Consider the following 14,383-nt stretch of genomic DNA (forward strand, 5'->3'; position numbering starts at 1 on the left):
AGTTTTTATTTCTTCTCCGTGGATTTTAATACCTGCTCCGAATTTTTCTTTTGTTTCCTTTACTGCTTGCTCAATATACAGATTGAATAACATCGGGGAGAGTCTACAACCCTGTCTTACTCCCTTCCCAACCACTGCTTCCCTTTCATGTCCCTCAACTCTTATAACTGCCATCTGGTTTCCGTACAAATTGTAAATACCCTTTTGCTCCCTGTATTTTACCCCTGCCACCTTTAGAATTTGAAAGAGAGTATTCCAGTCAACATTGTCAAAAGCTTTCTCCAAGTCTACAAATTCTAGAAATGTAGGTTTGCCTTTCCTAATCTAACCAATAGATTGTGGTCAGAGTCCACATCTGCCCCTGGAAATGTTTTACAATTTAAAACCTGGTTCCTAAATCTCTGTCTTACCATTATATAATCTATCTGAAACCTGTCAGTATCTCCAGGATTCTTCCATGTATACAGCCTTCTTTTATGATTCTTGAACCAAGGGTTAGCTATGATTAAGTTGTGCTCTGTGCAAAATTCTACCAGGCGGCTTCCTCTTTCATTTCTTAGCCCCAATCCATATTCACCTACTACGTTTCCTTCTCGCCCTTTTCCTACACTCGAATTCCAGTCACCCATGACTATTAAATTTTCGTCACCCTTCACTATCTGAATAATTTCTTTTATTTCATCATACATTTCTTCAATTTCTTCGTCATCTGCAGAGCTAGTTGGCATATAAACTTGTACTACTGTAGTAGGTGTGGGCTTCGTATCTATCTTGGCCACAGTAGTGCGTTCACTATGCTGTTTGTAGTAGCTTACCCACATTCCTATTCATTATTAAACCTACTCCTGCATTATCCCTATTTGATTTTGTGTTTATAACCCTATAGTGACCTGACCAGAAGTCTTGTTCCTCCTGCCACCGAACTTCACAAATTCCCACTATATCTAACTTTAACCTATCCATTTCCCTTTTTAAATTTTCTAACCTGCCTACCCGATTAAGGGATTTGACATTCCATGCTCCGATCCATAGAACGCCAGTTTTCTTTCTCCTGATAACGGCATCCTCTTGAGTAGTCCCCGCACGGAGATCCGAATGGGGGACTATTTTACCTCCGGAATATTTTACCCAATAGGACGCCATCATCATTTAATCACGCAGTAAAGCTGCATGCCCTCAGGAAAATTTATGGCCGTAGTTTCCCCGTGCTTTCAGCCGTTCGCAGTACCAGCACAGCAAGCCTGTTTTGGTTATTGTTACAAGACCAGATCAGTCAATCATCCAGACTTTTGCCCTTGCAACTACTGAAGAGGCTGCTGCCCCTCTTCAGGAACCACACGTTTGTCTGGTCTCTCAACAGATACGCCTCCGTTGTGGTTGTACCTACGATACGGCTATCTGTATCGCTGAGGCCCGCAAGCCTCCCCACCAATGGCAAGGTCCATGGTTCATTGGGGGGGGGGGGGGGGGCATGGTAACTTTTGATGAATAAATGTTGAGTCTGAAAATGTTGCAGAAGCATATGGTGATTATTTTTGGAGAGGGTTGGCAAGTTGTACATGTAACTATTGCACATCTGCGCCTCTCGCAAATCATTTCCTTGCAAATCAGAGAAATTTGTTGGCAACACTGAGAAATAACAGAGGGCATGTACCATCAGTTATGAAAAAATAATATAAAAAGGTTTAAGTGGTTGGTAAAGAGTTATCCTATAACACTGGAATTGGAAAATGGAAGGATGAAAGGAAGAGTTCTTTCTTTCAATAAAACACATGTTAGATATTGTACCCTCAGTCAAAAACCAATCTGGAAATGAAAAACTAAAACAAGCAGCCATTGTTAAATGTAACAAAGAAAAACAAGGAGTAGACATGTCAGTTCAAATGGGTAGTTACTTTTTACCCTTAGAGGAAAACCAGTCAATGGTACTACAAACTTCTCCTTGAATTTCTCTTGAGTACCTCAGAGGTAAATGAATCATTGTTGTATAGGAAGCTAACTGGAAGCATGATGCAAATATGAACATCAGGATGGAAATATACATTTATTTTGAATTTCAATGAAGCAAGAATGTTTGCAAGGTCCTTGGAGACAACAAAGATCACCAACACTCATTATTCAATATCAGGAAACAGAAACAACCTCTTCTAGGGAGCTGCACAAGAAAAATATAATCAAACAGAAAAGTGTGAAAGGAATAGTGTGTTACTTAAAAATTCCAAAACTTGTGGAAAATCTGATGGTATGAAATGAGTGAAATCTGCTACAAATGGCTCTGTCCAACTTGTTATTCAAAGATGCACTATCACTGTATATGAAACCTCAATTCTGCTCTCCTACTCAATAAAACATATATTGTATACACGAACAGTTACTTTCTTTTTGTTGATATTTTACCTGTTGTTTACATTAGTTCTTGTTTCTAATTCACATTGTGAGATAAGTAACCTGCAGCTGCCAACATTCTAATGGCACTGGGTTCATGTTACTCTGATACATGATGTTATCTGCATTTAACCTAGTTTTTATCCAAATATTGAACTGTAAGATACTTGTATAAATAGCAGTAAAGTAAAAAAATGGTTTTTGTGGTTTTTAAAAATTTTTGTCGTCATTAATTGTCTTGGCAAGGCAATGTGAATAGCTGGTTGATGGTCATGTGTGTTTACAATACTCTGGAGAAATTGTGGCAGGACTGGTATATGAGATGAGATGCCTCTGATGGAACACAATAAGCCAGTGATGGGACTACACTAGCTTGTGTTAGGTGGGTGAATTGTGTGAATATGGCTAACATGGCAAGGAGTTTTTAGTGACCAGGATATTATGCAGATTGACCGAGAGGGAGAATACTACCTTTGGAAGAGTGGGGAGTATTGTGCGTAGACTGTCCCTCATTTCTGTGCACAGTGATAGATGATCACAGCCCTGCTGAAGCACAAAGTTCAATTGCTCCACTCCAGGATGTTATTTAGCAATGAGTGTGGTGCTCCTTTTCCTTTGCAGCTGGTTCTTGCAGGTAATGGGAATAGTAGGGGAATATTAGAATATGATGCAGAAAAATCTGTTCATGGATTAGGTTTAGGGGATAGTACCTATCTGTAAGCGTCTCAACAAGAGCATCAGCATACGAGGCAAGGGAATTCTTATTACTTCAGATAAGCCAGCCACGGGTGACCATATTGTATGGGAGTGATATTGCTCTGCCTCTGTTATTTGATTACGATATAAAGGCACTGTGGTGACCACAGCCCCTACGAAACACATCAAATGAATTCGCAGTATCGAATGACTACCATCAGCTGTAGAATGGAATAACGACAATGAAAATTTTTGTAGGACTGGGATCGGACATGGACTTTCTGCTTATGGTGAGCACAGCTCACAGCCAGATGCACAGTTGATGACATATGGAAGTGGGGGTCTGGCCACAAGTTGTGCACGGATAATTACACGGTGAGGCAACTACTTGTGATGAGGGGGGAATCTGGTTTTGAGTCTCGGTCCAGCACAAATTTTTGTTGTCGTCAATCCATTCTACTGCGGACAGTAGTCCTTATTCGCAATTGCAAATTCATTTGATGTGATTCTGAGTGGGAGTGATTATGCCCACCCCAGAATATTTCTGACAGCTGAGTGTGCAGTCATAAAGGCCATTCATTGGTTAAGTGTTGACTTACAACTAGTTGTCTAGTGGTGTACTGCTTTCCTGATAATTCTGGTGGAAAAATTTACACTTTGACTGAGGGCCCCATAAGCCTTGTCATATCTTAGACTGACTTCCATATTTATCAATTTTGGTATTTTTTATTAAGGAGACCAGCCACATTTAATCATGATATTAACCTTTTATGAAAGCCTGAAACAACTCCTGGATTACTTATTTCCAGCTTCTTTGAGTGTTTAGTTTTTTTCCTTGTTCTTTTAATGGGTGACCGGTTTTTCAGAAAAGGTAGAATTTTACCAGTTTTATTTGATCTAGTCAACTATTCTACTTTCAGTATCTGAAAACTTTCTACCTAAAACTGTAATTAACATTATTACACTTTTTACACATAGTTTAGCTTTTTTGGGTGGTTCCTCTTTGTCCCGACCTCCTTTCAGTGTTTTCAAGAGGGCTATTTTGTTGTTCTACATTCATCACAAGATAACTGATTTCATTTTCTAAATATATAGCAAATAAAAGAAATGTTTCATGGTTCATAAACGGAAGAAGTGCCAGAAAAAAACACAAACAATTGTTTCCACAAACATTTTCCTATCTCAAACTGAGAAATACCCATTCTAGTTTGACACACGCCCACCCATGAACCGTGGACCTTGCCATCAGTGGAGAAGGTTGTGTGCATCAGTGATACAGATAGCCGTATGGTAGGTGCAACCACTATGGATGGGTATGTGTTGAGAGGCCAGACAAATGTGTGTTTCCTGAAGAGGAGCAGCAGTCTTTTCAGTAGTTGCAGGGGCAACAGACTGGATGATTGATCTGGCCTTGTAACATTAACCAAAACAGCCTCGCTGTTCTGGTACGGTGAAGATCTGAAAGCGAGGGGAAACTACACCCATAATTTTTCTTGATGGCATGCAGCTTTACTGTATCGTTAAATGATGCTTACGTCCTCTTGGGTAAAATATTCTAGAGGTAAAATAGTTCCCCATTCAGATCTCCAGGTGAGCTACTCAAAAGGATGTCATTATCAGGAGAAAGAAAACTGGCGTTCTATGGATCGGAGTGTGGAATGTCAGATTCCTAAATCAGGCAGGTAGGTAAGAAAATTTGAAAAGGGAAATGGATATGTTAAAATTACATATAGTGGAAATTTGTGAAGTTCAGTGCAGGAGCAACAAGACTTCTGGTCAGGTGAATACAGGGTTATAAATACAAAATTAAATGGGGGTAATACAGGAGTATTATAATGCTGAGTAAGAAAATAATAATGTCGGTAAACTACTATTAACAGCATAGTGAACACATTATTGTAGCCAAGATAGAAACAAAGCCCACACCTACCTAGCCCTGCAGATTACAAATAGATTGAAGAAATATATGATGAGATAAAAGAAATTATTTAGATAGTAAAGGGAGACAAAAATTTTATAGTCATAGGGGACTGGAATTCGACAGTAGGAAAAGAAAGAGAAGGAAAAGTAATAGGTGAATATGGAATAGGGGTAAGGAGAGAAAGAGCAAGCTGCCTGGTAGAATTTTGCACAGAGCATATCTTAATCATAGCTAACACTTGGTTTAAGAACAATCAAAGAATGTTATATACGTGGAAGGGGCATGGAGACACTGGAAGGTTTCAGATAGATTACATAATGGTAAGAGAGAGGTTTAGGAACCAGGTTTTAAGCTGTAAGACATTTCCAGGGACAGATGTGGGCACTGCCCATAATCCGTTGCTTATGAACTGTAGATTAAAACTGAAGAAACTGCAAAAAGGTGGAATTTAAGGAGATAGGGCCTGGATAAACTGGAAGAACCAGATATTGTAGAGAGTTTCAGAGAGCACATTAGAGAACGATTGACAAATATGGGGGAAAGAAATACAGTAGAAGAAGAATGGGTGGCTTTGCAAGATGAAATAGTGAAGGCAGCGGAGGATCATGTAGGAAAATGGATGAGGGCTAATAGAAATCCTTGGGTAACACAAGAGATACTGAATTTAATTGACAGAAGAAGAAAATATAAAAATGCAACAAATGGAGCAGGCCAAAAGGAATATAAACACCTCAGAAATGAAATCAACAGGAAGAGCAAAATGGCTAAGCAGGGATGGCTAGAGGAAAAATGTAAGGATGTAGAGGTGCATATTACTAAGGGTAAGATAGATACTGCCTACAGGAAAATTAAAGAGACTTGTGGAGAAAAGACAACCACTTGTATGAATATCAAGAGCTCAGATAGAAAACTAGTTCTAAGCAGGGCAATATTATGGAAATGGAAGCAGACATAGACGAAGATGAAATGAGAGATATGATATTGCGTAAAGAGTTTGGCAGAGCACTGAAAGACCTAAGTCAAAACAAGGCCCCAGGACTAGATAACATTCCCTTAGAGCTGCTGTCAGTCTTGGGAGAGTCAGCCTTGACAAAACTCCTCCATCTGGTGAGCAAGATATAGGAGACATCCTGTCTTTGGTCCAGTGCACCAGACTGCAATCTGGGTTTCTGTTCTCAGTACATGCACCTGGCAGTCTGTCTGGGGTTTGCTCCCCATGCCGTGCCCACATTCTCAATTCTTCCTTATGATGAGGTCTGCTGCAGCTCTTCCCCCCACTCCCCACTGAGTTGGCACCAACAGTCAAAAGTCAAGAGATTTTCCACCACCTTTATCTCCATTGACTCTCTTATAACATTGTCCAATGTCTGGGGGTCTGTGCAAGAACCCTCGATTCTTCACAGTTCACATCTTGATTAAGATACTGACAATGCCCGGCAATGGCTGATTAAGTTGTCTGTCTCAGCCGGGTGTGCCACTGATGTTCTGGTGTCTGATGTCCACTGTCCTAATTATTTGGCCAACATATGACCTGCCAAAATGGCAAGATATATCAAAAATTCGTGGTTTTCCTAAGCCCACACTGTCTTTCCCATTTGGAAGTATTGCTCTAATGGTCAGTTTTGATATTGTCTCCCTGTCTACCAAGATACCACTCATAGACTCACAGGAACTGATTACAGACAAATGTGATGTTATGATGGATTTTTTCAGGCATATACTGATTCAACATGTATTCTGCATTTGGACGATATTACAAGCACATGAAGAGTGGCCATGGGCCACCCCTTGTCTCCAGTGGAGACATCTGGGATAAATTTGAGGAGCGAGTATCAGAGACGGCTAGACACAAACTTACATGTTTCTTCAGGTATGTGGTTGATATATTTGTGATCTAGCCTCATGGCAGTGAGAGGCTGAAGGAGGTTTTGGAATATTGTAACTCACACCACCCAAAAACAAATTTATCAATGGTACTGGAGAAGGATGGTCAGTTTCCATTTGTGGCTGTACATGTCACAAGGAGAGCACATGGGTCTTTTGATGATACTGTGTATTGCTAACCAGTGCACACTGATTTATACCTGCAAGCTAGCAGCTGTCATCACACAGCACAAGAGAATGGAGTACTAAAGACATTGTTCCATGGGGCACACACCTTATCACACCAATATAGTTTCATGTCAGAAATATTTATTTATGCTGTCTTCTGTAAAAATGGATACAGAGGCAAACAGGCTCAGAAGGCCTTCCAACCAGCTACTCTTTTACACGTCAGAGAAAAGAGCAACATCAGCATAACATCGAGTGTGTTCTGTCCACCTACCAAAATAACAGTACTACTGGGACAAGTTAAAGATGACCTGGGCTTATGAAAACCACGAATGTACAATATACTTTGCCAATATGGCATGTTGTACATCAGCCAAACAACTGAGACATAAGCATCAGACACTGAGCATTAGAGGCACATTCATCTGGGGCAGAAAACTAAACTTGCCATCACTGAGCACTATCTGGAACTTAATCATGTGGCAATATATGATAAAACATGGGTTCTAGCACAGGTTCCCAGATAGTGTTACAAGAAAGCTGAGAGATAAAAGTGGCAGGAAACCTCGCGAATTGTGACACTCAGCAGAGTCAGGGCTCCTGCACTCCAGTTGCTAGAAAAGCAATGGCAGTGAGAAGGGCATTATAACTTGATAAAAATAAGAACTGAGACTGTGGATGTGGGGAACAAACCCCAGACAGATTGTGCAGTGCATGTGCCTATATCAGAACACCAGATTGCTGTCAAGCACACTGAACTGAAAACGGAATGCCAATTTGTGGCCAGGTGCACCAGACTGAGGACGGAATGTCTCAACACATTTGTTAGAGTGCCCCACAGACAGAGTGGGAGGCAACAGGCACCATCACTTGTCCCATTCCACTCAAGTAGTAGTCTCAGGTAGCACCTGCTGAAGACAATGAAAGCCATTGTCAAATACTGTGCACAGACGTCGTGATATCTGGCTAAATGCCAGACACATTAACATGCCTTCATTAAAACTACTTTCAAGGAATCAGGGAGCATGCCATCATATTGTAGGCCGGTGAATCTGAGGTATGGCATGAATGTTTCCAGGAGAGCTTCTGTTAAGTTTGGAAGGTTGGAGACGAGGTACTGGCAGAAGTAAAGCTTTGAGGACAGGGCGTGAGTCGTGCTCGGGTAGCTCAGTTGGTAGAGCACTAGTCCGCGAAAGGCAAAGGTCCCGAGTTCGAGTCTCGGTCCGGCACACAGTTTTAATCTGCCAGGAAGTTTCTGCATGAATATTACTTACAAGGAATAAGGAAGTGAATTATGAAATGAGGATCATTATAACACTTTTATCCATTATGGATAGGGAGCACTGCAATTGTGCTGAATAAAAGTTTCTTGAAATTATTGCAACCAAGTTACCTGGTTGCAGTAATTTCAAGAGGATCATTATGATCCAAGCAAATATTACAGCAAAAATAAAAGAAGAGTGACAGGTGAAAAGGATCAAGTATGTAAGTGCTGTCTATTAAGGTGAGGTTTTGGTTGTGTGGAGGAGGAATAGGAGAATAGTGTTTAACGTCCCGTCGACAATGGAGCCGTTAGAGACGGAGCACGAGCTCAGATTACAAAAGTATCGGGAAGGAAATCGGCCGTGCCTTTTCAAAGGAGCCATCCCAACATTTGCCTGAAACTATTTAGGGGAATCACGGAAAACCTAAATCGGGACGGCCGGAGACGGGTTTGAACTGTCGTCCTCCCAAACGAGAGTCCAGTGTGGTAACCGCTGCGCCACTTCGCTCAGTCAGTTGTGTGCTACTCTCCTCTGGACACGTGTCTGCCACCACACTCAACAACTTCAGGGCCATTATTCTCTCATTTGTACGTAGTTTCCTCAGAATCAAAGCATGTTCTCACAATGTTCAAAGTTCATATCAACCTTAAAATGTGTATCTTCCATTTTGACACACAAACCTTTATCTAAAACTTTTTGTACACTTCTTACCCAGGAAGAATTAGAAGTTTTGTCATGGTTGAGATGGAACTGCAGAGCTAAATTTAATATAGATACATACACTATATATATGGCTGAAAAGGTAGTGTTAGTTAAATGAAGCCTAGTAAACTAGAAGCACAGCTACTATTTTTCAAAATACTGCTACATCCTGAATAATAGTAAGTAACTGTTGTTTGTCTCTGATGGTAGCTTATCATTTACTTTGTTATTTTTGATATAGAATAGTCAGCCGTACTGCAAGGGCAGGGACATGCTTACAGCATGACCCTGTAGTCGTTGCGCGTCACATCGCCCACTACTGCTTGCCACACAGCTACATCTACATCTATATCTACATGACTACTCTGCAATTCACATTGAAGTGCTTGGCAGAGGGTTCATCGAACCACAATCATACTATCTCTCTACTATTCCACTCCCGAACAGCGAGCGGGAAAAACGAACACCTAAACCTTTCTGTTCGAGCTCTGATTTCTCTTATTTTATTTTGATGATCATTCCTACCTATGTAGGTTGGGCTCAACAAAATATTTTCGCATTCAGAAGAGAAAGTTGGTGACTGAAATTTCGTAAAAAGGTCTCGCCGCGACGAAAAACGTCTATGCTGTAATGACTTCCATCCCAACTCGTGTATCATATCTGCCACACTCTCTCCCCTATAACGCGATAATACAAAACGAGCTGCCCAGTGATTCTTAATCCTTAAATCCAGATTTTTAGGGGTGGCTATTGAGGTACATCTTTAATTTTCTTTTGATATTGTCATGATCACTTTCCTGCATTATTTATACAGGAGATCATTGATTATTTTCTCACCAGAGAACATATACCAATTCTGAACACTAGACAAGCAGGGCAAGACTACATGTAAATCACAGTGTGTAGCAATTGTGTACATGACGATTCACATGAAATTTTATTTTAATTCTCAGCAGTGAAAACCATGAAGGAGTAATGAGATTAAGGTACCACCATTCACAATGAGATGTGCAGTTATCAACTTTACACAGTATTATCACCACTCAATTCTGCTGAATAAACACATTTAGTTTATGTGTACTCCCCCAGACGATAATGCTGTAAGACAATATACAAAAGAAGCCAACATCCTGTCTTTGGGTCAACACAATGAGAGAGATTTCTAAGAGCAAGACAACCTGAACTGAGCTTCTTGATCATTTAATTTATATGTTGACTCAAGGAGCAGCTAGGCATTTTCACTAATGAAATTAGTGATAAATAATTTGTCACAATTTCAGAAGAACAGTGACGTACATACCTTCAACACTAGTCTTAAAAGTGACCTTAGTGATCCATTGTGCAGCTGAGAGGAGTTCAGCATGCAGCACTAAAATATTCTGGTCATTTGCCCAATAACATAAAATGTCTGACACATAGCAAAGCAAGTTTTAAATCTAATTTAAAATATTAAAGTGTCCAACAATGTTTGCACTAGTTGTGTATACGTGTCCTATAAACTGACTCATTCTGCATAATTTCGATAAAAAAATCATTCGAGTGATCTGTGGGACATGTAACTAACTAGCTAACTATGCAAATGGATGTAGCATTCTGCAAGATGGGGCATTTCTGGCAGTTTTGCCATGCTTTATGATACTGTCCGATTTGGCAAATACTCCGTGATTTGGCAAATACTCCACACAACTGCACCCCTGCCACAGAGACACACTCCATTCCATGGAGTAGCACACATCGTAACAGTGGACTACATCGTGGAAGATAGACAACAGAGTCAGTCTACTCTGAAGTGATCAAAGAATGTCGCGAATGACACAATACAAAACAGTTACGTCCATTCTTAGGCTTAGTGGGATTCGACAGTCAATGAATGACCCGTCCCTTGTTGAAGCAGCTGTCCAAAGGAGCTCGTATGATGGATCAGCAGTAGCTTTAATAACACTCAAGGTCTAGTAAATGAAATGTTTTATGTCAACCCAGGATACATCAGCTGTTCAAATTGGTATCAGATGCATCTGTATATGGTATCAGGAGCAGAATTTTTCCAGTGGGAGTGAGACCCTGGAAAAGGGAGACATAATATCATAGCATTTGTCAGCAGGAGTATCAACAATTATGAGCAAAATTATACAGCTACAGAAAAAATTTTATGAACACTATTGTGAAATTTGCAAAAGTTTCAAACATGTATCTGGAGATCATAAATTTGAGTGTACACAGATCACCAATCATTAGGTTTCCTGACAGAAAACAGATTTCTACATAGCAGGTTAATCTGGCGGATTCTCTTTTTCAGCGAAGAATTTCAAATAGTGATAAACTATGTGAAGTATTTACAGAATGTAGTGGTCAGATGCTTTATCCAGATTACTGTTAGATATGAATTTCATGACCAGAGTAGTAGGTCCCAGGGTTAGATTCACAATTAATTTTCTGTCAATAGTCACACTAGTAATGCAATATGTATCTTAGCAGGAAAAATTAAAAAAAGAATGAAGACAGATAATTAATTTAAAACATATTTACCTCATGTGAACAAGATACATTATTTGAGAAGGAAAGAACACATAGTTAATACATATATTAAGGTGCCTTGTTATGGAGACTGAGATGTGGATTTACAATATTGAAAACTACAAGGGCATACTGAAAAGCAAATTGTTATTGTAAGAAATATTGAGGATTTTTAACTAAAACAAGCTTCATTAACATTCTACATCTTTGTTTGTCATGTGTACATATTCATTTCTCAACATAGTCACCCACACATTTCACCCAATGGAGGCATAGAGGCCAGTTTGTTGATATTGTCACCGCAGGAATGACCACAACCTCACCTCTGCTTGCACCATTTCATCACTATCAAAATGAGGTCCTCGACAGTGTTTCTTAGTTTTGGAAACAAATGAAAGCTGTATGGGACCTAGTCAGGACTGTGTGGAGGACAATCATTCACAGTCAACCCATGGCATCAGATTGTTGCAGTGCTCGTGTGTGGTCAGAAGGAGAGGGTGTTCTGTGTACGAACAAACTCTTTTGCACTTAGAAACTTGAACATGGGAAGCCGTTGCTCGCTATGTTACATGCTACAATCCAGAGCCCTCTAGTGGCAGAGAGTTGCAGCTTTTGTCAGCAAAGTCAGATAGTCGACTTAGTAATATGCACGAAATGTAACGTGTCAGCTGATATTGAGAAGAGAATAAAAATTTGGAACGAATTACTTTTCAGCACACCCTCAGATGCATTTCACAGACTGTTATCTGGTTCCTACATAAGATGTTGGATACTGCAAACTCCTGTACTCAAATAGATCACATCTACAAAAATTTAAGGGACCTTCAGTATGAAAGTGAGGTTATAGAAACAGCCCTGTCAGACCATGATGCAGTAAAAATATGTCTAAATCATATCACCTCAAATGAAAACACACAAAAATTATGGGAATAAAAAAGCTTAAATGAACAAAACTTAACACCTCTTAAGATAAAACTTGAAAAAGAAGAATGGGAAATACTGGAAAAAGGCTCTTCATCAGTGGATCATAAAGTGACTAATTTATTGACACATTTTCCTACCATCTCAATATTACATGTCCAGTAATAAAAACTAAAGTCAAAACCACAAAAAAATGAATAACAAAAGGCATTTTGGTCTCTAGGAACAAGATAAAAATGATGCACAGAATATATAAAACTAGCATTGATGAAAACGTTAAAGAGTACTACACAAAATATAAAAGAATGTATGCTAAAGTACTGCAAGCAGCCAAATGACTAGAAGCCAGAAGTCCACAAACAGTGCTGCCAATGAAAGCAAGGCTTGCTGGTCTGTTAGAAATACAAATTGCAAACCCTCCAGATCATAGGAACACAGCAAAATACAGTTCATGATCATCAAAAAAACTATTCCTGAACAGAATAAAATCATAAATCTCTTCAATGACTATTTTGCCACAGTAGGCCAAAAACTAAAAGAAAAAACAAATAATAAAAAGCACAGTAACACCTGGAAAACATTTGTGGCGCCGATGAGGTCGACACCAGCATCGATATGCATTCGTCTTTGGACTCTGAGCATTGTCTTTGGGCTGTTCCACCATGAGTAGTTCTTTGTGAGCCTTGCATGTGTTTAGGTGAGTAAATGAACTACTGCTAAATGGGTGTTGTTTCGTGTAACCAACCTGAACTTCTTCCTCACTGGTGACCCTGAGTTGTAACGTCTTCCGTTTTTGCCATTTTACTGTGTCCGCAACCTCTGTGTCAGTTATTTTTGCGTGTATTACATCGACACAGTATTCGAACAATGAGTTCGGCCCAGTGCCTAATGCTGGATTTTGTGATCGACGTGCATCGTCTTGCGGACAATGTACACTCGCCGTGACTGCAACAAGATGCCTCTCGCTCGATGATTCCACCAATTTTGCCGGAAGTTTTTGAGCCTGCAACAATAAGTGAGGTTAGGAGTGCACGTTCCTCCGGCTATCGAACGCCTTTGTTCCCGCCGCATGTGCCCTCCTTCATCAACTATGCAGTTACCTCTTACGGATCTCCGTGCAATGTGGGACCGATGCCGATTTCTGCAAATGCTTCATCGGACAACCTACTACCGCCAGGACGACGATTTTCCACACCAAAATCCGTGCAGTTCCGTGCGGATACCTGCCACATGGCCGAAACTGCTTTGTCCACAGGTCAACCTCCTCAACATCCGACCACGCCCGTGCCTGCCTGGGTTCAGCATCGGCACATGCCTTCCTACTTCAATACCTCGTCCTGCAACAGGAACAATTACTTGTTATCTGTGCCTGACCCCCACCTCAGCCCCACTGCTGCGCCTCAGTGTTTTGTACCACGACATTCACCTTATCCACACACTGTTTTGAGTGGAGTGACTATGAACAGTGAACATTCACACATTCCGTCCCACATTCGACATCGTTTCACACACTGTGCTTCTGGACAGCCCCCACCTCTGCACAGCCTGCAAGACAAGTGACCCTGGCTCTGGTCATATGTTGAGCTTTACACGGACTAACACGCGTTCTCAAACTTTGAACTTTTTCTCACCTGTTTCCCATGCGCCGGCTCCAGTCGAGCTTCGGCTACCGTTCTCGGCACATCTCGGTGCCTCATCCGCGTCAGTCTTCCGTGATGCGTCAATCCGAACACACCCACAACAAGTTGATCTTCCGCAACCGCAGTCGACACATTACCGTGTTTCACCCGCGTCAACCACAATGTGTCATCTTCACGCTACCACTCGAACAGCCGTCGTTGCCACATCACCTGGAGGCACAATCTCCTGAGCTTGACTCAGGCAGTGCCATGACGAACTCAACTCAACTTGTTCTTCCAAACATTCC

This window comes from Schistocerca gregaria, chromosome 2 (genome assembly GCF_023897955.1).
Source record: "Schistocerca gregaria isolate iqSchGreg1 chromosome 2, iqSchGreg1.2, whole genome shotgun sequence".
Taxonomy (NCBI): domain Eukaryota; kingdom Metazoa; phylum Arthropoda; class Insecta; order Orthoptera; family Acrididae; genus Schistocerca; species Schistocerca gregaria.